Genomic DNA, 22,654 nt, shown 5'->3' with positions numbered 1-22,654 from the left:
TACACTTATTTATTCTGTCTGTTGACACCTGATAAATTGATCTTTAATCTTCCCTTCTCTTTCCTTTTCAAAGTTAGTAACAATGTTAGTCCATGATTTTTCGTCAACTGCTTTCATCCTCTGATCTATTTGAGCCCTTAGTTCTACCCTCTGTAACTTCATTGTTTCCTGAACAACATCTATATAACCTTGTGTTTTTGGACTACCTTCTGCATCAGGGTACTGCCTCGGTCTAGGATACTGGCCTCAGCTCTATCCTTTATTTCCTTAATGTCTTTATCTATCCTTTCTTGCTCCTTTCTCTTGAAATGAGCATTTAAACTTATGCTACTTACTTCCGATGACAGGTCTTGCACCAGTTCAGGTAGACCTTCATATTCTGTTTGCAACCCATCAACAGTACCTGCAATGGGTGTTTTTGTTTTGGCACAATTGTGGCTCCTCCTACTGCAGTTTTGTTTGAGCCTCAGATATCCTTCACTCTTCCGTGAACGGTTATTGTGTCTTGCCTACTAATGACACTTTTTGGCTTAAATTATCTTTATGTTGTGGCATATAACTAAGCAATTGTGTTTTTAGGTCTTGCCCTATACTAACAAGTTTATCTGCTATCTCATTTGAAAGATCTGCATGCAAATCTTTTGACAAGTGATTGAACTCTTGTGTTACATTGGTTTTGAAAGCATAAAGAGTTTGTTTTTGCTGTTCAAGTAATTCCTTTTGTGTATCTGTCTGTTGTTTTGAAAACTCATTAAATTTTTTATTTTGTTGTTTTAAAAAATAATTGAAGCTTTGTTTAAATAACTGTTGCAACATTTGCATCACAATTGGGGTTTCCGGTATGCACAATGCACCCTGTCCAATCACATTTTCATTAGGCGCAATTGTGGCAGGCAAAGAACGATTTAATAAGTCTGCACTGTCGTGCGTTACATTTTCACTGGGGGAAAAATACTTCCTGCAGAAACTTATGACCCTATCTCATCTACTGTCATCATCATATCATTTTGAATTATAATGTTACTATCATTTGTGCTCGTGTTAATTGAAAATGTAACTGGCCATTGTCACTACGACTGACATTTTCGGTTTCAGTTTCACTTGTTGCATGTACATGCCTGTGACATCTTGTGCCTGGCTGTCTGGCAAAAGACTGGAAAAGTGTGCCTATTGTGTGTGCTCATTTTTTTGATACTTTTACAAAATGACAAAGTAAATGAGAACTTTTAGAAACTAAATATTCTGTTAGTAACAGTGAGGACACAACTAAGAAAGCTATTCAATGGTGCTTGACCAACATGTGTCAAAATACAGTGTCAACATAACTCAATGGTATGCACATATTTCTCTCCATAAAATTAATTTTCTGTCCAAATGTGTGCATATTTTACGAGAATGCTTCAATTTGGGAACTGGATTAGGGAAGGTACTATGATCACTATTGACAGAGATGATACTAAGCCCAGTCCAGCCGTGCATGCGTACATCGTGAATTTTCCTGTGTTTTCATTGGCTTTTTCACTCCTTCTGGAATTACTTGTCCAATTGATTATAATCTTTTGCACATCCTCATTGCGATAACATAGTACCTTTGATTTATCGGTCTTTTCCAGTCCGGTATGAGTGTATCAGACAACAGACAAATAATAATAGATAATGATAACAGTATGTGATCAGAGTATAAATTTCTAATGGTGATTAATGCAAACATTGGGTCCTTGACAATGGCTTTTCACATAAGGTTCATTCATTGCAAACTTGATCGTGAGTGACTCTTCTGAAAATATTTCTTTATCGGACTTCGTAGATTGAATAATTCCAAAGCATTAGTTTGTGCTGGACCATTCACAGGATTTGTAACACGGAACCTTTTAGCCAGGCCAAGATGCTGTTTAATTGGAACAATACCTTGCAACATGTATGAAACACAAGATTAAATAAAATTACTGTATTCACAAAATATTACACTAAATTAAGTTACATATACACTTACATTAATTCTGATGCTGTTTGTAACTATGAGTACATCTAGTGAGATTGTGTCTAAATAAAATACACATATCAAAAAAAAGTTTTGCGTCCCAGAATTCCTGAAGATAGACGTTGACTGTTGATATTGTATCACAGACACAGTCCCTTTGACTGTTCAGACATATCACTAAACCCACCCAAAGATGTAAAGAATCATGCATGAGCAGTGCCTATTAGATGGAGGGTGTCCGACAGCCGACCAGGTACACAGCGCATGTTGTCTGCCTAGACAGTCAACACTACGGTTCAATCGAGTCCGCATTGTTACTTTGTGCCAGGAAGTGTCCAGGCATCTCGGAGTGAACCAAAGTAATGTTGTTTGGACACGGAGGAGGTACAGAGAGACAGGAACTGTTGATGACATGCCTCACTCAGGCCACCCAAGGGCTACTACTGCAGTGGATGACCGCTACCTACAGATTATGGCTCGGAGGAACCCTGACAGACAGCAACGCCACCATGTTGAATAATGCTTTTTGTGCAGCCACAGGATGTCGTGTTAAGACTCAAACTGTGCACAATAGGCTGCATGATGCACAACTTCTTTTCTGACATGCATGGCGAGGTCCATCTTTCCAACCGTGACACCATGCAGCGCGGTACATTTGGGCCCAACAACATGCCGAATGGACTGCTCAGGATTGGCATCACGTTCTCTTCACCGATGAGTGTCACATATGCCTTCAACCAGACAATTGTCAGAGACGTGTTTGGAGGCAACCCAGTCAGCCTGAACGCCTTAGACACACTGTACAGCGAGTGTAGCAAGGTGAAGGTTCCCTGATGTTTTGGGGTGGCATTATGGGGGGCCGACGTACCACTGCTGGTGGTCATGGAAGGCGCCGTAACGGCTGTACGATACGTGAATGCCATCCTCCGACTGATAGTGCAACCATATTGTCAGCATATTGTCGTGATATTCATCTTCATGGATACCAATTCACACCCCCATCATGCACATCTTGTGAATGACTTCCTTCAGGACAACTACATCACTCGACTACAGTGGCCAGCATGTTCTCCAGACATGAACCCTATCGAACTTGCCTGGGATAGATTGAGAAGGGTTGTTTATGGACGATGTGACCCACCGATCACTCTGAGGCATCTACGCCGAATCGCCATTGCAGAGTGGGACAATCTGGACCAACAGTGCCTTGATGAACTTGTGGATAGTATGCCGTGACGAATGCAGGCATGCATCAATGCAAGAGGAAATGCTACTGGGTATTAGAGGTACCAATGTGTACAGCAGTCTGGACCGCCACCTCTGAAGGTCTTGCTGAATGATGGCTCAACATGCAATGTGTGGTTTTCATGAGCAATAAAAATGGCAGAAATGGGGTTTATGTTGATCTCTATTCGATTTTTCAGTTCAGGTTCCGGAACTGAGGTGATGCAAAACTTTTTATTATGTATGTAGAATAATGGAGAGGTAACAAATAATTATCTGCAGTGATGGCAGATATGTGTCCGATCTGGACTGTTACAAGAGCAAGAAGAAAGTGAAATGATAATTAAATTGATGACTAACTGAAACCCTAAGCTGCCAACGGGTGTTGTTGATATACCTCGATGTGTACAGTTGGAAATGTGTGTCCCGACCGGGATTCGAACCCGGGATCTCCTGCTTACATGGCAGACGCCCTATCCATCTGAGCCACCGAGGACACAGATGAATAGTGCGACTGCAAGGACTTATCCCTTGCACGCACCCCGTGAGACCTACATTCCCAACATGTCCACACCACTACATTCGTAGTGCGCCTAATAGATGTTCACCCACCACACTTATTACTCGTGGCAGATTAATCTACCAAGTCCGAGTTGGGGCATAGCGTGTGCGATCGCACAAGGGGGTCAGTGGCTGGGTACAGGTGTTTCGATGTATGTGGAATGTCTTTAAAGCCAAGATCTGTAAAAAAAATAAGGTTGAGCAGTAAGCGTTCTGTCCTGCTATTGGCTAAGGCTGTGACATCACAAAGGAACCGCCGCTGCCTCGGGAACAGCGCTACAAGACGCAGCCCATGCATTTAAGCGATGTATTTCTGGAATGTTTCAGTTTTTACAGAAATAGTAAAATGTAAATTGTTATTCTGCTATTTCTAGAAAGTTACTGCTATATTCTGTAAATTGTCCAGCTTTTAAACAGATACTGCTGAGTGCTGACTTTAATAAAATCAAAATATAAAAAAATAAGTCCAAAGTACAGTCTGTTTAGCAGTTTTCTACAAAGTAATTGTTCGAAATGAGCATTCAATTTTCTAACTTTGGCTCTGGGAAAAGATTTAACTAGTATACAAGCTCTATGTAATGCTCATTTATATTCTATTTACATCCGCGTGCAAACACACACACACACACACACACACACACACACACACACACACACACACACACACACTCAATTTTCTCACACCTCAAACCTTTGGCTTTTTTTTCTTTTTTTTTTCTTTTTTTCTTTTATCAAGGTGGCTGTATTACGTGGGCCCTAGTTGTTAAAATTCACTTGTATAAAAGGGCATTTAATTAAAAAAAAGTGCTGCAAAATACAATTTACAGGAAATAGTGGTAAATGTACTTACCGAATCTGCCGTTCAGCAAAGTTGGTATGTAGTGAATAGTGGTTTACTCGTCTCATAACATACCATTTCTAATCATATGATTAGTGTACAGAACACACATCAAGAAAAGGGATAACACAACTTAGGCCTAATTGGTACAAAGAATTTTAACATTAATATAAGCTTTTATTTTTCTTTCCTCCCTTTTGTGAAGGACAGCTGCATTTACACACAAGACTATATGTAAATTTATCCTGCTCAAATGTTCAGGTCATCCTTCATGAACTCCTCAATAGTGTAGTAGCAGCGTTTGACAAGTATATCATATAACTTTGTTTTCAGTGTCTCTAGGTTTATACTCAGAACATTCTTTCCTTTTAGCTTGTTATGAATTCTCATTGCGATATACTGAGGAGACTGCGTATATAGGTTTAACTGATGAGGGGGTAGCATAAAATTGTCTTTGTTTCTTGTGCTATACGTATGATTGAAACAGTTTTTCTTGAATAACTGTAAGTTTCTGTGTAGAAAGATGATAATATCATAGATGTATAAGGAGGGAACTGTTAATAACTGTTGTTTTTCAAATAGTGGGCGACATGATGTCCTTGTATGGGCAGTACACGTGTTCCTTATTATTCTTTTCTGTAACTTTAGTATGCGCAACATAGTGCTTGAATTTCCCCAAAAAATAATACCATACCTTACAACTGATTGAAAGCAGCTGTGGTATGCAATTTTCCTGGTATTCATGTCTGTTGCACCAGCTAATATTTGCATAGAAAATGCAAAGCTACATAATTTGTTTAACAGGTAGTCAACATGTTTATTCCAATTTAAATTTATTTCTAGGTTTAACCCTAAAAACTTCACAGAATCCACTTCTTCTGTACCCTGATTTTTATGAGTTATTTTAATTTCTTGGGGCTTTGACTGTTTTGTTCTGAATTGGACCATGTGGGTTTTGGGGATGTTCAATCTTAACCCATTCAGTTAGAACCATGTTTCTAGTTTGTTCATTGTGTTTATTATGTAGAGAGGGATGTTTTCTGACTCCTGGTTTTCAATTAATACAGATGTGTCATCTGCAAATAAAATCGATGGAGCATTTATATTGTTCGATAAATCATTAACATAGGACAAAACCAAAATAGGTCCTAGAATCGAGCCTTGAGGGACACCTTGGGCTACTGTTTTCCATTTTGAATAGTAATTTGCTGCGTTTGATGAGATAATCATTCTTTGTTTCCTGTTTGATAAGTATGAAGTACGCCAATTTAGAACATCACCCTTGATCGCATACTTGTCAAGCTTATGGATGAGCAGTGCGTGATTTACAGAGTCAAAGGCTTTTGTGAGATCACAAAAGATTCCTGCAACTTTATTATGGTTGTCTAATGATGTGCTGATCTTGTCGATAAACTTGTTAATTGCATCAATACTACTTTTGCCACGCTGGAAACCAAATTGGTTTTCCGTAATAATATCATATTTCTCCATAAAATTTCGAATCTGCATAGCAGCAGCATTTTCAAAGATTTTTGATAGGACTGGAAGGAGGGAGATGGGACGATAATTCCCCATATCCTCTCTTGACCCTTTTTTGAGAAACAGTTTTACTTCTGCATACTTCAGCACCTCTGGGAAGGTTCCTTGTTCAAAGGATTGATTTATTATTTTAGATAGTGTGTATCCCATTATTTTACACACAAATTTAAGGACTTTTGCTGGTATTCCATCCCAACCTGAAGATTTTGGTTTTTTAGTTTTAATATAATTTTTTCTACATCTATTGTTGAAACTGTTTTGAATTTTGTGAGGCATTCAGAATTCTGATTTAGTCCAAAGGAACATACATTGTTCTCATAATCTGCAACATTAACCTCTGGTTTCACTACATTAATGAAGAACTCATTGAAGCATTCTGAAATTTGAGCTGGATTTACAATGATCTCATCTTCAAGCTTAATTGTAATAATTCCATGTCTAGAGGCTTTGATACTTAATTCGTGTTTTACAACTGACCACACTACCTTTGATTTATTCTCATGTTTTAAGATTAATTTATTATTTGCCACTTGCTTTGCTGCTTTGACAACTTTCTTACATGTACTTTTGTATCGTTTAACATATGCAATAAATTCAGTTTTTTTATTATGTCTTAGTTTCTTATGTAGCTGCCTTTTCTTAGCACTGGAGATTTTTATATCTTTAGTGATCCATTTTAATTTTGTCATTTTATTAAAATAAGTTTTTTGTGGAAACATTTCATTGAAAACACTTAGAAAATTCCTTAGAAATGCTTCAAAATTTGCTGCGCATGAAATATTTTTATCAAAGTGCCATTCTGTCTCCTTCAGCTTATCATGGAATAGAGTCAAAGTTTCTTGGTTGAAGATCCTTTTTACATAAGCTTTTTTACATGGGACTTCTCTACCTGCTCTGAGTTGCTCAATGAATAATGCTGAATGATCAGAAATTCCTAGATCTAGACAAAATTTATATCCATCTTCAAATACATAATTCGTTAAAATGTTGTCAATGCATGTAGCTAACTGAGCATTTTTTCTTGTAGATTCAGAAAGTTTTAATTTGAAGCCATATTTTTTATTATGTCTGTAAATTTTGATACCTCACATGTTTCATTCAACACATTGATGTTGAAATCAGCAGCAACTACAATTTTTTTTCCTCTTTTCTTTACTGAGATATTCTAATAAACTCTGAAATTTACGTAGGAAATGTTCAGTTGTCACCTTCCCTGGGATTCTATAAATTGTGATATTATAACAACATTTAAGTCCTTTAACTCAACACAGAAACCCTCAAAAATACACTCTTATTAAAACAATTGAAGTCACATCTTACATGGTAATCTAAATCAGAATGAATGGGTATGCATGAACCTCCTCGTGACTTATTTATCCTACAAAAGCTGGTAGCTACCTTGTAGTTTTCAATTTTATTTAAGATTTTTATGGTATCACTACTAAGCCAGTGTACATTTAAACAAATTACTTTAACATTTAGAAATTCAGATAAAAAAACTTGTAGCTTATCTAACTTAGAGCTACTGTCACATGAGTATTCAGCACTTAAACCATTTATATTACAATGCATTATGTAGTTACTACTAAGATCATCAATTTTATTTTTTAAACACCTAATATTTAATAATGAGCCATCCTCACAAAAGGTATGTCTGGATTCTTCTGTAGCAGCCCCTCAGCTTGCTCACTTGGCTTGTACATTTCTTTGTCACTTTGATATTGTGTACTTACATCCATAGTTACATTCTTGATGGCACTGGATCTGGACAGTGCTGAAGTGATTTCCCTGGTGCTAGCCATAAAAAAATCTCTGTTCCTCTCTGGAGCTTTCCTTGTTCTGGAAGACACACGTACAGCAGCTTGTTTGTCTTCCAGTATTTTTGGAGCTTGCAAAATTTGTGCTTCATTCTTTTTGGCTTGAACCATTTTGTAATTTGAGTTTTTTCCCAGTTTGAATGTTACTTTCTCGCCTAATGGTTTTAAACATTTTGTGATTTGACACTGATTGATGGCTAGATTGTTCGCTGCATGAAAAGAACGCTTTGTTACTTGCGATCGATTTCCACTTGTCCTGGGTACTTCATTGCACCGCGAAATACGAGTAAAAATTTTTTCCGTAAGTACCTCCATCCTAATGCATTCAAATGAAGACCGTGAACTGTATGGAGCCTTCGCTCCAAACTGTTTATGTCAACAACGGCTGCATTTACGAAGTGAGTACATATTTCACTGAAACTCTTGTTTGCGGCACGAATTTCACTGTTCACACACGACCACCTCGGTAAATCGTGACGATGCTGGATATTTACAACGAGTACATTCGTGTGAGTTTGGGAAACAATAAGACAACCCTTGACACTGTCAGTGTAGAGTCTTGCTAGTTGTGAAACAAACACAGTCAGAGGACCTTCACTTCTATCACTAAGTTTATAGATTATTTAACTTTCACAAGTATTGTTTATTTACATTCTAAAGCGATGACACATACCACCTCCTTGTTTCTGATGCTGAGCTGCATCTGCTTTCTTCGACTTGTCCTTTGGAGACAGCCAACGCAGTCGGATAAATGTTCTCGTCCTGGCGTAAATCTTAATGATTTCTGGGTGAATAGTGGGGAATCGCTCAGTAAGTATAGCGCACAGGTTCTTGATGACACCAGTTTCCCTGGACAAATTGTCGTGTCCATGGATCTGGGCAAAAATTAATTCAAATTTGCTAACTGTTTCGAGCTGCGTTTCTGAAGGCACAAGCAAACCCCCCCCCCGAAAAACCATGCCCAGCCATCCTCTCGATGTCTCCTCATGCAGTGTCAGTAACTCTCCAGTGGGTGTGGCCAGTGATCTGTCATACTGTCTGCCTCGATAAGCTACATATCCAGCAAGATATTTAAATCCTTCAGTGCGACAATCAGAAGCCAGTGACATTGGTGGCACATCGGATTCTCCTACTCCAAAATCTAAATCTTCTATCTCCTTCTCTCCTTCAACCATTGCCAACGCCTCAGACATATCAGGCAGGATATTGCCAAAAACAGTTGCAGTCACGAATCTTCCTTCTTCACTTGGCTCAACAGACGATGCATTTGAAAGAGGAATATCATGAGTATTTGCTCCCAACACCAACAGTCTTATCCGGCTCTTTACCTCGACTGGCGATGGATGATCATAAAAATGTCCAAGGCCTCTTATAAGAGAAAAGATGTTCTCCAAGCAGTCTTGATTTAATCTTGCTCTAAGAATATATTCAGTATTATAAACAGCTAAGTCACTGAACAGACCCAAAAGTGACCGAACAGTTTTCAAAAATCCTTTCTGAAATGGTATGAGATGCTTTGAGGTGCCAACACGCATCTTCTCACAACACTTATAAAATTTACGTAGGCACTGTTCTTGGGCTTGAAAATTGACACCAAATCCACAGGCTAATGATTTATTACTTTCTTTTGTCCTTGAATTAAGTACATCGAAAGTCTCATCCACCATGTATGAAATCACCGGTGTGTCCTTCTTCAGGCATCAAATACTGAATAGCCTGTGCAGTTGTATTTGATGTCTGCTGAGCGTACTCGCTGTCGCTCTCTGCCCTTCACTGTAATGTGTTGCTGAGATAACTTAGGACATATTTTCATCTCGCCACTGTCCAAAACTAACAGGTAGCGGCGACGGTAGTTAGTCCACATAGGTCACCAGATGGTGATGTAAATTTGTTTGTTGAAAAATGTGAATTAATAGTTAAAAAGCTAATAAAGAGTAAAAGAAGAATTGCTGTATGTGATGATTTCAACGTAGAAATGGTAAACACACAGAGGCCAGTTGCTAGGACATTTTTGAATATACTAAGATCATTAGACCTGTATTGTACAAATAACCATGCCACACATAAGAATGCCTGCATAGACAATATTGTTATGAATTTCCATAGGGAAGATTTTACAGTCAGACTTGCAGGAGTGGACTTGCAGATCATGATCCACTACTCCTTACACTCTATAGGAGGCAGCCAGTTAAAACTGAAGAACCTAAAGTAGTAATGGTATGAGGACAAAAGGAAGAATACATACGTATGTTTGGTGATAGATTAGGAAGTGCAGATTGGGAATTTATATATAATTGTTAATCTGGAAAAAGGGAAGCTGAAGTTACCTTTAATAACTTCTTTAAAAGTACACAGATTTATGGTCCTCTTGCTCACCAGTAAAAAAATAAAAATAAAAAAATAGATATCCAGGTGAAATGAAAAAGAAAAGCCTGATCTGTTTTACAGAAGAGCTAACAGAAATTAGAGGAAACATGCATATGCTGTACCAGATGCATAAGCAAGCTGCTAACCAAGGAGCAGAACAGAGTATGAACATTCATAGGTCATATCTGAAATGTAAAAAATACTACAAAGCTAAACTACTTCTGGCAAAAAAGCAAGCAGTGGAAAACTATATAGAAAGGGCTCCCACTAAATGCAAGGCAGCATGGCAGATAATAAAACAAATACACACAAAAATGCACAGAAACAACTCTGCTTGAACCTGAGGAATTAAATCAATACTTTTAAAACTCAGTTAAAGAAATAAGTAACAGTATTAAAGCAACAAATTCATGTGCAATGGACCTTGTTGGAACACCACAGCCTGTTAACCTGCTGATGTTATAAAGCTGTATCCAAATTTTCAGGTTCTAAAAGTATGGACTGTTATTGGTTATCGAATAACATAATTAAAAGACAATACATTCAATCGCCAAACCACTAGCTTTTATTTTTAATAAATGTGTAGAATTTGGAATTTTTCCAGATGCACTTAAGGTATCAAAAATTGTCTAAGTTTTTTAAAAAGGGGACAAACATATTCCCCAAAGCTATAGACCAGTCTCCATTGTTCCAATATTGTTAAAGATATTTGAGGCACTGATACACACACAAATAAGCAGCTTCTTTGAAAAACACAGTATCATATGTAGCAATCAGTTTGGTTTTCACAAAGGGAAAAAACACAACAGGGGCCAGCTTGGAAATCACTGACCAAACCTTAACAGCTTTTGAAAACAATAACATGGTAGCACTGGTATTATGTGACCTAAGCAAAGCTTTCGATTGCATTCCTTTTGACGTACTACTGGGGAAACTAGAGTTTTATGGGGTGAGAGGGGGCACTTTAGCTGTGATAAGTTCTTATTTAAGTAACCAAAAACAATTCGTTTCAGTTGGAAATGTAAATTCTTGCACAATGGAAATGAGCACAGGTATACCACAAGGGTCTATCTGTGGACCCTTCTTCTTCATTGTAGCTATTAATGATATACCTAAAAACATAGCCCACCCTGACGAGTGTTATGCTGACGATACAACACTACTTACCACACATCAGAACATTTCAAATCTGAAAAAAAAAGAAAAAAAAAACACTTGATAAGGCTCTGGACTGGATTGCAGCCAATAAGCTCCTGTGCAATCTTCGTAAAACCCAACACCTTTTTATGGAAACATCAAATGAAGTAGGCAATAAGTCGGTAAAACTCTTAGGTATTCACATTGACTAAACTCTCTTGGGAGGAACATGTCAATCACCTATGTGAAAAAATATCTTGGGTGGCATACCGTATCTTGAAACTAAGGGAGATAGTGAGCTTGGAGTACCTTAGGGTGACCTACTTTGGGCTATTCCAGTCACATATTTCATATTGTCTGATTATATGGGGGACTCCCCTCACATCAAGAACATCTTGAAATTACAAAAACAAATTCTTATGCATAATATTTAAAAGAGGTCATAGGGAGCAGTGTCGTCCTCTGTTTTTCCAGAGTCAGAATACTCACAATTATAAATTTATACATCTATGTGTCTGTACTCTATATTAAAAATATTTCAGAATTTATTGCCAGGGGGGAAACAGATGACACAACACCAGAGCTGAAGGTAATTTAGACATACTGCGCCACAGATTAGCAAGAACAGGAAATTCCCACAAAGTAAACCCACTCAAAATGTTCAATAAACTGCCAATTCATGTTCAGTCTATGGATATAAATTTTTTAAAATTAAGTGGTACAGCTGGCTGTCATGTCATCCATTCTATGACGTTAAAGAATTCTTTGAGATGCCTGAGGAGGATATTATCATTTAAAAGTTGTCTGTAGTTATTATTATGTGCTGTGATTAATCGTGTGTAATTAATAGTGTATAAACAATACAATAGTATATTATATTAGAGTATAGTAAAGCTTATTGCATTAACTTTTAGAAGCTATCGTGGTGTAATTTGGTACACTGCCATGCTTGAAATGTATTCTATAATGTACTTGCGGTGTCAATAGCAACGATGCCACGGCGTAAATACAAGTTCTAAAGTTGGCACCACGACAGACACCAAAGACTGTTCACACTAGCCAGAGCAGGAGAGATCTACGAGCTCCGCTCCTGACTTTGCTCATTGGATCTAGAGGACACTTCGCACCTCATTGCGAAGTTATGTAATATGTTTATACACTAGTAAAGGTGCTTTAACTGTATCTGCAGTACCGACGTGTTTTACTTTTTCCTGCTCCTACCAACGCGCCGCCTTCCAGGCTGGATACAAAAGTTGGCGACGAGGTTTCCCCTATCGTTTCCGTTTTTGCTCAGTACTGCTTTCTTTCCGTTATAACTTCAGTATAAGACTTTAATTTGTGTAAACCGTGGCTTCGCCACAGGAACAGGCTTCGCTGTCCGATATTGTACGTTTTCAGGCTCAGCAAATGACACAGCTGCTTGCTGCCGTAAATGGCCTGGTCACGCTACAAACTGCAACTACTTCGGCGCCTCCCACGCCACCGCCGGCGCCGCCATTTCGTGCCTTCAATCCTGACGTTGAACGCTGGCCAGAATACATCGCCCAGCTCGAGGCACACTTCGCAGCTTACAACATACCAGGTACAGGGCGGCTTGCTTTTTTCATTGCCAATTCGGGTATTGTTTTGTACCGTGTGCTCGTGAAATTGTTTCCCACCACCCGCACAGAAACTAAAACTTACAACGAAGTGATTGATGCTTTGAACTGCCACTTCCGTGACAGTGTAAATGTGGTAGCTGCACGTTACAAATTCTTTCACCTCCGGCGTAGCCCTACTCAATCGAATACAGCTCGGTTAGCGTACATTCAGGGACTAACTTCTGATTGTGACTTTCGTTGCTCGTGTGGACGCTCATATGCGGATATAATGATTAGAGATGCTATTGCGCAGAATGTGGCGGATCACCGCATCCGCGAGCAAATCCTCCGATTTAAAAACCCGTCTTCGCAGGAAGTAGTGGACTTGCTAGACAGACTGAATACATTAGACATGGCTACTTCCGCGTTCGACGTGACCCCGGGTGTGTGTACTGTTAGCGCGGCACAACACGTGCCCTCCAAGCCAGCCAGCCCAGCCAGCTGCACCGCGCCACTTGCGCGCAAATAAACACGTTTCAAAACAGGCCCCCACTAAGAAACTGAAATCGTGTCCGAACCACTTTCGTGCCCACCAACGGGACAGTTGCCCATCCCGTCAAGTATAGTGCTATTTTTGTAACAAGAAGGGACGTGTACAAGCCGTGTGCAGTAAGGAAATTCTAAGTCACAACCTGTCTCCCGTTCGCGTGACTCGTGTGGTCGTCACCGTGATCACGATTCACATCGGCCTATGGACGTTAATGCCATTTATTCAAAGCCTTCTTGCTTCACGTGCTTCGACAGCTCGTCGTGTGAATCAAGTTTTGCCTGACGCTTCCTCTCGCATTCGGGGCGATGCGAGGAAACTTTTTGTGACTTTGTTCATTTGTGGATGTTCTGTTCGCATGCAGCTGGACACTGGTGCGTCAGTTTCTTTACTGAACAAATCAACTTATGACTTGTCTGGTTCGCCCCCGCTTTGCTGTTCGCATTCCACGCTGACTGCATTTACTGGACTCCTATCTGTCGTAAGAGGCGACTAAAAGGAATCTCAACTGTTTTGGCCTCTAATGTGATGGTCCCCATAAGGGTTTGACCTCCATCCTTCCAAATTTAACAGAAGTACGAGCCTTTTGGGGAAGGACACCTTACGTGGTGCACCGTCAGTCCTCTGTGGGCTAAGACCTTGGCACTCTTCATCGCCTTGGCGTCATAACTACACCCACCATCCATCATTTTCGGCATACACACCTGATGGGTTGCGTAAGTTACACCCTTAGTGCGTCACCATCTGCACCCACGATAACTGTGTACATCCTGTGGCACCCAAAATCCAGCCAGCCCATTGTGGTGGGGTCGTCACGTACCCTCTAGGTTGTAGCCCCCTGGCAACACAGAATCATGCTGCCGATGCCTGAACTGACACCTCCCCCGTAAGCCGAGCAGTAGATACCCGTCTTTCTGGGGCATCGGGACTCCCGGTAACGGCCGTCCTGCCGGGTGGCCTTCGCTGCGGCTGGGTGGCGCCGGTGCGGAGAGCCTCTGGTCGGAGTGGGTGGCATCGGGGCAGATGACCCGCAATGAAGTGGGTGAAGTCTCAATCCGGTGGCCGCACGACCGCCAATGTCTCTAAGCGCGGTAAGGTAGAATTTAACGCTGTGACATATAACCCCAAATCGTTCCCTTCCCTAGCCACGGCAAGGGAGGGACATAGGACTGTGGAAAAACAGGAGCCGTATTCACCACAATACCTTGTGTGCAGCAGAACCGATGGGGATTCGTTTTTGGGGACTAAGCCTCTCTTCTTTGTGAACAATCTTGAAAATAAATTTGGGGAAGTGGTGTCTCTTTCCAAAATGAGGAGCGGGGCCAGTCTGATACAAGCAGCTTCATCTGCACGGTCACGGGCATTACTCGCCTGTGAGAAGCTCGGTGACATCCCCGTTATCGTCACTCCCCATAAGTCCTTAAATTTGGTCCAGGGGATTATCTTTCATAAAGATCTTCTGCTACAGTCTGATGATGAGCTACGGGAGAACCTGGCACGACGAGGTGTACACTTTGTCCGTCGTGTCTTTAGGGGGCCCAAGGGTAATAGGATCACTACCAGTGCTTTCATCCTGGCCTTTGAGGGCAACTGCTTGCCCGAGAAGGTCAAGGTCATGATCTACCGGTGCGATGTCAAGCCCTATTTCGAACCCCCTATGCGATGCTTCCAGTGCTGGAAGTTCGGACACATGTCCTCCAGATGCACTGCCAGCCCCACGCGTCTAGATTGTGGACGACCTTCGCATCCCAATGCTCCATGTGCTCTGCCTCCCACCTGCGTTAACTGTGGGGAGCATCATTCTCTCTGCTTGCCAGACTGTGCACTCTACCAATGAGAGTGGACCGTTTAACTTACCAAGAGGCAAATAAGAAGCTAGAACGACTCTACCCCACACCTATGTTGAGGAGTTATGCTGCTGTAACACTGCCGCCACAAGTTCCTGCAAAGAATCCTTTCTCAGTTGGTCCACAGAGCAGTCAAGTTACGCCTGCCCCATCGCTGATAGGGGCTACTCCATCTTCCACCACTCCCGAAACACCCAGTTTGGGAGCAGTGCGTCCCAAACAACCGGGGACGTCAGTCCCCACCTTTCAGCCGGAGAAGCGACAGCCTCCTCCAGCCTCACTCGTTCGAAAGCGGTCCCTTGGGGGAGTCCCTTCCAAGGACTTTACCAGCATCTCCCAAGACACTAGCCAGTGGCTGAAGAAGCCACCAGCTGCTGGTCAAAGGGCTTCACGCTCTTCCCGACAATGCGTCAGGAAAGCCCTCCCATCATGCGAACCCTCCTCCAAAAGACAAGAGAGAGAAGAGGAAACTCTCTAAGAAGAATAAGGACCCAGTGGTTCTCACACCACCGCTTCATGTCAGCTCCGTTTCTGAGGATTAGGTCGAGCTCTTTGCGTCCCCTGATGACCTGGATCTCGCCATCTCCTCAGAAACGATGGCTGTTGAGACGTCAGTCACTCAGTCCGTGGCAGCATGTGACCTTGTGAAGTAATTTGCCTTTTCAGTGCCTTCATGCCCCTCAACTGCCACATCGATGTGGCAGTTGAGACACTGACTACAGCGATTGTTTCTGCTGCGGAACGTACCATTCCTCGTTCGTTAGGGTGCCCCCAGCGAAAGTTAGTGCCCTGGTGGTCGCCAGAGGTCGCTGAAGCCATTAAAGAGCGTTGGCGGGCTCTTCAATGACATAAGCGGTACCCCTCTTTGGAGAACCTCATTTTATTCAAATGTATCCGTGCTCAGGTCTGGAGGCTCATCAAAAGGCGGAAACAGGAGTGCTGGGAGAGATATGTTTCCACCATTGGTTCCCGTACTTCACCCTCCCAGGTGTGGATGAAGATTCGGCGTATCTCCGGATTGCAGCACTTTACAGGTGTCTCAGGGCTTTCCATTAACGGGGCGCTATGTACAGATGCTGATGCAATCGCCGAGCATTTCGCTCAGCACTGTTTGGGCCTCTGCGTCGGAGAATTACCCACCTGTGTTTCGTGGGCTAAAATGGTGGGAGGAAGGCAGACGACTTTCTTTTGCTTCTCGCCACCCTGAAGCTTATAAAGCCCCGTTTAGTTCGTGGGAACTCCAAAGCGCCCTGGCACGGTGCCCCGATACAGCCTCTGGGCCAGATGGCATCCACAGTCAGATGCTCAAACCCCTGTCCCCAGACTGTCAGCGATGTGTTCTTGCCATCTTCAACCACATATGGGGCGATGGTGTCTTTCCATCGCAGTGGCGAGAGAGTACCATAGTTCCGGTGCTGAAGTCTGGTCAGGAGCCGCTTAATGTGGATAGCTATTGGCCCATCAGCTTAATAAACACTGTGTGCAAGCTACTGGAACATATGGTGAGTCGACGGCTGTGTTGGCTGCTCGAGTCTTGGGGTCTCCCGGCTCTGTGCCAGAGCGGCTTCTGTCAGGGCCGCTCCACCACCGATACTTTGGTCTTCCTTGACTCTGCAATCCGCACTGCTTTCTCCAGGCGCCAACACGTCGTCTCTGTCTTTTTTAACCTCTCCAGAGCATATGACCCGACATGGCAGCACCATATTCTTGCAACGTTGCACGGGTGGGGTCTCTGGGGCTCTCTCCCAATTTTTATTCAGAATTTATCTATTCGGACATTCCGCGTTTTACTTGGCACATCCCATAGTTCCCTTCATGTGCAGGAAAACGGCGTTCCACAGGGCTCTGTATTGAGCGTGCCCCCTTTTCCTTGTGGCCATTAATGGCCTTGCAGCAGCAGTGGGGTCGTCTGTCCCACCCACGTTATATGCTGAGGATTTCTGCATCTTTTTCAGCTCCTCCGCCATTAGTGTTGCAGAACGTAGGTTGCAGGGAGCCATACGCAAGGCGCAGGCGTGGGCCCTTGCCCGTGGGTTTCAATTTTCTCCTGCGGAGACTTGTGTTGTGCACTTTTGTCAGCATCGAACTGTCCATTCCCCTCCTGAGCTCTACTTTTAGGATGCCATGCTCAGGGTTGTTGACACTTACCGCTTCCTGGGATTGCTGTCCGATGCCCAGCTTGCATGTCTTCCACATATTCGTCAGCTCAAGCGTCAGTGCTGGCAGCATCTGAATGCCCTGTCCTGCCTCAGCAACACAACTTGGGGTGCAGATCATAAAATGCTGCTGCGGCTCTACAAAGTCTTCGTGCTGTCCCGACTCGACTATGGGAGTGTGGCATATGGCTCAGCGTTGTCTTCAGCGTTGCAACTGCTGGACCCCATTCACCACTGTGGGGTTCGACAGGCTACAGGAGCATTCCGCACCAGCCCTGTTAATAGCCTACTTGCTGGGGCTGGGGTTCCTCCACTTCGCATCCGGCGTCAACAACTCTCAGCTAACTACGCCGCACACGTCCGTTGTTTGCCTCATCAACCTAACTACCGTCTCCTTTTCGCTAATGCGGCAGTCCATATCCCATACCGGGGGCCGCGATCAGGACATACAATTGGGATCTGTGTTTGGTCACTCCTTAGTGAACTCGAGTCTTTGCCTCTTCCATCTGCTCTCCAAGTCCATCCACAAACACCACCTTGGTGTATTCATCGGCCGCAGCTTCGGCTGGACCTCTCACGATGGCAAAAAGTTTCAGTTCCTCCTGCAGTCTTGCGTTGCCAATGTCTTGCTCTCCTAGACGCATCCCGTGACTCGGAGCTTATCTATACCGATGGGTTGATGGTTGATGTCTGTGTGGGGTACGCTTATGCGGACTATGTAGACGATCGCTCCTTGCCGGAAGGCTGCAGTGTTTACGCCGCAGAGCTAACAGCGATTTTTCGTACCCTTGAGCGTATTCGTACCACCACTGGAGAGTCCTTTGTCATTTGCAGTGACTCTCTCAGTAGTCTGCAGGTTCTTGACCAGTGTTACCCACGCCATCCCATTGTTGTTGCCATCCAGGAGTCCGTTCACGCTCTTGAACAGCGTGGACATTGGGTGGTGTGCATATGGACCCCGACAAGTTAGCCAAAGCGGCTACCCGCAAACTGACGCTGGAAATCGGACTACCGGCGACTGATCTCCGATCGGTGTTGTGCTGTCGGGTCTTTCGGATGTGGGGAGACGACTGGTGCAATCCGTCTGCACCCAACAAGCTGCGGCGAGTAAAGGAGACCACGACTGTGTGGGGGTCCTCCATGCGGACCTCTCGCAGGGATTCTGTTGTCCTCTGTAGGCTCCGCATTGGTCACTTTTGGCTGACGCACGGTCATCTGCTGCGTCGAGAGGACCCCCCTAATTGTCTCTGTGGTGCAAACATTATGGTTCAAATGGCTCTGAGCACTATGGGACTTAACATCTGTGGTCATCAGCCCCCTAGAACTTGAACTACTTAAACCTAACTAACCTAAGGACATCACACACATCCATGCCCGAGGCAGGATTCGAACCTGTGACCGTAGCGGCCGCGCGGCTCCGGACTGAGCGCCTAGAACCGCTAGACCACCGCGGCCGGCGCAAACATGATGGTGGCCATATGTTGTTAGAATGTCCTCTTTTACCGCCATCAGGTGAACCTTTAATCTCCTAGGTGATTTAAAAAATGGTTCAAAGGGCTCTGAGCACTATGGGACTTAACAGCTATGGTCATCAGTCCCCTAGAACTTAGAACTACTTAAACCTAACTAACCTAAGGACAACACACAACACCCAGTCATCACGAGGCAGAGAAAATCCCTGACCCCGCCAGGAATCGAACCCGGGACCCCGTGCTCGGGAAGCGAGAACGCTACCGCGAGACCACGAGCTGCGGACTTAGGTGCTTTATCATCTGTTTTAGGTGACAATGTCTCTATAGCAGATCGGGTTTTAAGTTTTATTCACGCAAGTGGCTTTTATAGGTCCATCTAATTTTATTGCGTCACCTTCTTTTGTGCTGTATATTTTACTTAGTTTTGTGTTGTAATTCGACTCCACTCTAATCTTTTAGGCTGGAGGTTTTAACGTGTTGCAGAGTGGCTGGCTTCATCCTTTTATTTTCGTGGTCAGCCAGCCACGGCTCTCTGCTGTACAGTTTTAATTCTTTCTGCCTTTCTTCTCTATGTTGTTTTTGTCGCTGTGCTCCATTTTCCATGTTGCCTTACCGTTGATCTTAGGGGCTTTTCTTCCCCCGGTATTTTTTTTTAGTGCTCGGCCTGACTGGTGGCTGGTTTCAATATGCTCTGTGTGTTTACGAAACAAGGGACCAATGACCTTTGCAGTTTAGCCCCTTTAATTTTTGAACCAACCAACCAACCAACTGGACAAGAAATCTCAGTGCTCGGCGTGTGTAGTTTGCCAACCACGTATGGTGCAACGACGTGTACAGTGTCATTCCATGTGCTCCGCTCTAGCGATGCTACGAACATTTTTGGCATGGACGCATTTGAACTTTTTGGCCTCCCAATTCAGGACAATGTACTTTGCATCAACGCTAGTGACCAAGCAGACAGTGTTGCGCACTATGCCATGATTTTGCTGAACTCTTTTCAGATGGCCTTGGTTGTGCCACAGACTTTGCAGTGCATGTTGTAGTTAAAGACAATGCCATGCGTATTTTCCGGCGCACACGCCATAGCTGCTGAACTACAGCACTTGCAAGACAGTGATGTCAGTGAACCTGTTTCTGCTTCGCCATGTGCTTCACCTCTAGTGTGTGTGAAGAAACCAAACGGTCATCTCCGTATTTGTGCTGGCTTTAAGTCTACAGTAAATCCCCAGACAGTGGTAGCTACATTTCCCTTACCGCGTCCTGAAGACATTTTTGATAAGCTTGGTGCGGGAAAGTTCTTTTCCACAGTTGACTTGCGGGACGCATGGTTTCAAATTACGCTCTATGAACAGTTTCAGCGCTATTTTGTGATCAACACCCACCTTGGCTTGTTCAAGTTTCACCGCCTCCCGTTCGGTTGTACTTCGGCTCCTGCTATTTTTCAGTCTTACTTGCAGCAGTTGTGTGCCACTGTCCCTGGTTGCTCAAATTAACTGGACGATATAGTTGTATCAGGTCGCACCCCTGACGAACATTTGCAGAATATGCGTACCTTATTTACTGTACTTCGGTATGCAGGACTAAAGTGTAACAGAGATAAGTGCAATTTTTTTCAAAATGAGATTCAGTATTTAGGACTTTTGATTAACGGACGGGGTATCCACCCCCCGCCGTCACATCTCAGTGCGATTAGAGACTTGCCAGCTCCCAGGAACTTGAAAGGACTTCAGTCTGTGTTGGGCAGAATTTCATATTATATTCGGTTTATACCAAATGCAGCGCAGATTGCAGCGCCTTTGCATCGCCTTCGGCGTAAGAACGTTCCTTTTGTTTGGTCTTCGAAATGTGATGCTGCTTTCCACAAGCTCAAATCTGCTTTGTTGAGTGATCGCTATTTGCTTCCTTTCGATCCTTCGAAACCAGTTGTTTTGGCTGTCGATGCATCTTCTCACGGCATCGGAGCGGTTCTCTCGCACCGCATTAATTCTGTGTATTGCTCGATCGCTTTTGCGTCTAAGTTGCTCAATTCTGCCCAGCAAAACTATTCTCAAATCGAGAAAGAAGCTTTAGCTATTGTCTATGGAGTAACTAAGTTTCATGTTTTTTTGTACGGTCGCAAGTTCTATTTGGTCACTGACCATATGCCTTTGACGTCGTCGTTCCACACGTCAAAGCCAGTTCCGGCCTGTATGGCACAAAAGTTGCAATGTGGGTCTTTGTTTTTGTCTAACTATAATTACGAAATGTTGCTACGGCCTACGGCCCAGCACGGCAATGCTGATGCTCTGTCTTGTGTGCCTACCGGCCCTGACGATGCGTTTGATTCTTCCGAACTGTCCTGCATGTTTATTGATTCGGAAGATAAGAATTTAGCTGACGGTTTTCCGGTGGATTTTCGTTGCATTGCTTCCGCGACAGCCGCCGATGCTTCTTTGCAGATTCTTTTTCAGTATATTCCTACTCAATGGCCTCCATCTGCTACGCAGATTCGTGATCCAGTTGTACGGCGTTACTTTGCGCAACGTCACAACTTGTCTGTACACCACAGTGTTATCTTGTTACGAACTGACAATGATCAGTCTCGTGTGGTTGTACCTCGTCCGTTGCAGTTGCTGCACGCTGGACATTGGGGTATAGTGTGGACGAAGCAATTAGCGCGTCGTCACTGCACTTGGGTCGTCATTGATAAACAAATTGAGAATTTGCTTGCTAATTGTTGCTCTTGCGCGGATCGTCAATCTGCTCCCCAGCAGCACTTCTTTGATTGGCCGACTCCTACTGCGCCTTGGCAGCGCGTTCATATTGATTTTGCAGATCCTTTCTGGGACACCCGCTGGTTGCTAGTTATTGATGCGTACAGCAACTTTCCTTTTATTGTGCCTATGTCTTCCACTACATCTGCGAGTACTATTCGGGCTTTGACGTCTATTTTTTGCATTGAGGACCTTCCTGAAGTTATTGTCTCCGACAAATGGCCCGCAGTTCGTGTCCTCAGAGTTTGAAGCCCTCTGTGCTGCTAGTGGCATTCGCCATCTGACCTCAGCGCCGTTCCACCCCAGTCGAACGGCGAGGCTGAACGCTCTGTGCGTACATTTATGTCGCAGATGAGCGAGTTGCGCGCCACGCACTATCGCGAGCGCGCACTCTGGACTTTCCTCGCTTCCTATCGCTCTCAGCCGCGCGGCACCCGTTCCCCAGCGGAATTGCTACACGGCCGCGTCATTTGTCGCTCCTGCAGCTATAGCACTCGCCGCCGCACGCTCCCGCTGCTTCGCCTCGTTCTGGCTCGGCGCTGCACGATTTGGTGATCTATCGCGTTTTCTCTGGCAGGCAGCGCTGGGAGCAGGGGCGCATTGTTCGCCGGCTCGGTCGCGCCTTATTTGTCATTTCTGGTCCCTCCGGCACTGTCAAGCGACACCGGAACCAGATCCGTTTGTGCCGTCCTCGGTTTTCTGCCACTGGTCGTTTTCCGGCAGAATTGGAGGCTTGGCGGCCTCCGCCGCCTCAGCCCACGACTCCACCGCCTGCCGTCGTCGCCACTGCCGGTCCGGTTCCCTGCACCGGATGGCCGTCTCTCGCCGCCGCCGC

This window comes from Schistocerca nitens, chromosome 1 (genome assembly GCF_023898315.1).
Source record: "Schistocerca nitens isolate TAMUIC-IGC-003100 chromosome 1, iqSchNite1.1, whole genome shotgun sequence".
NCBI lineage: Eukaryota > Metazoa > Arthropoda > Insecta > Orthoptera > Acrididae > Schistocerca > Schistocerca nitens.
This window is presented reverse-complemented; position numbering follows the sequence as displayed.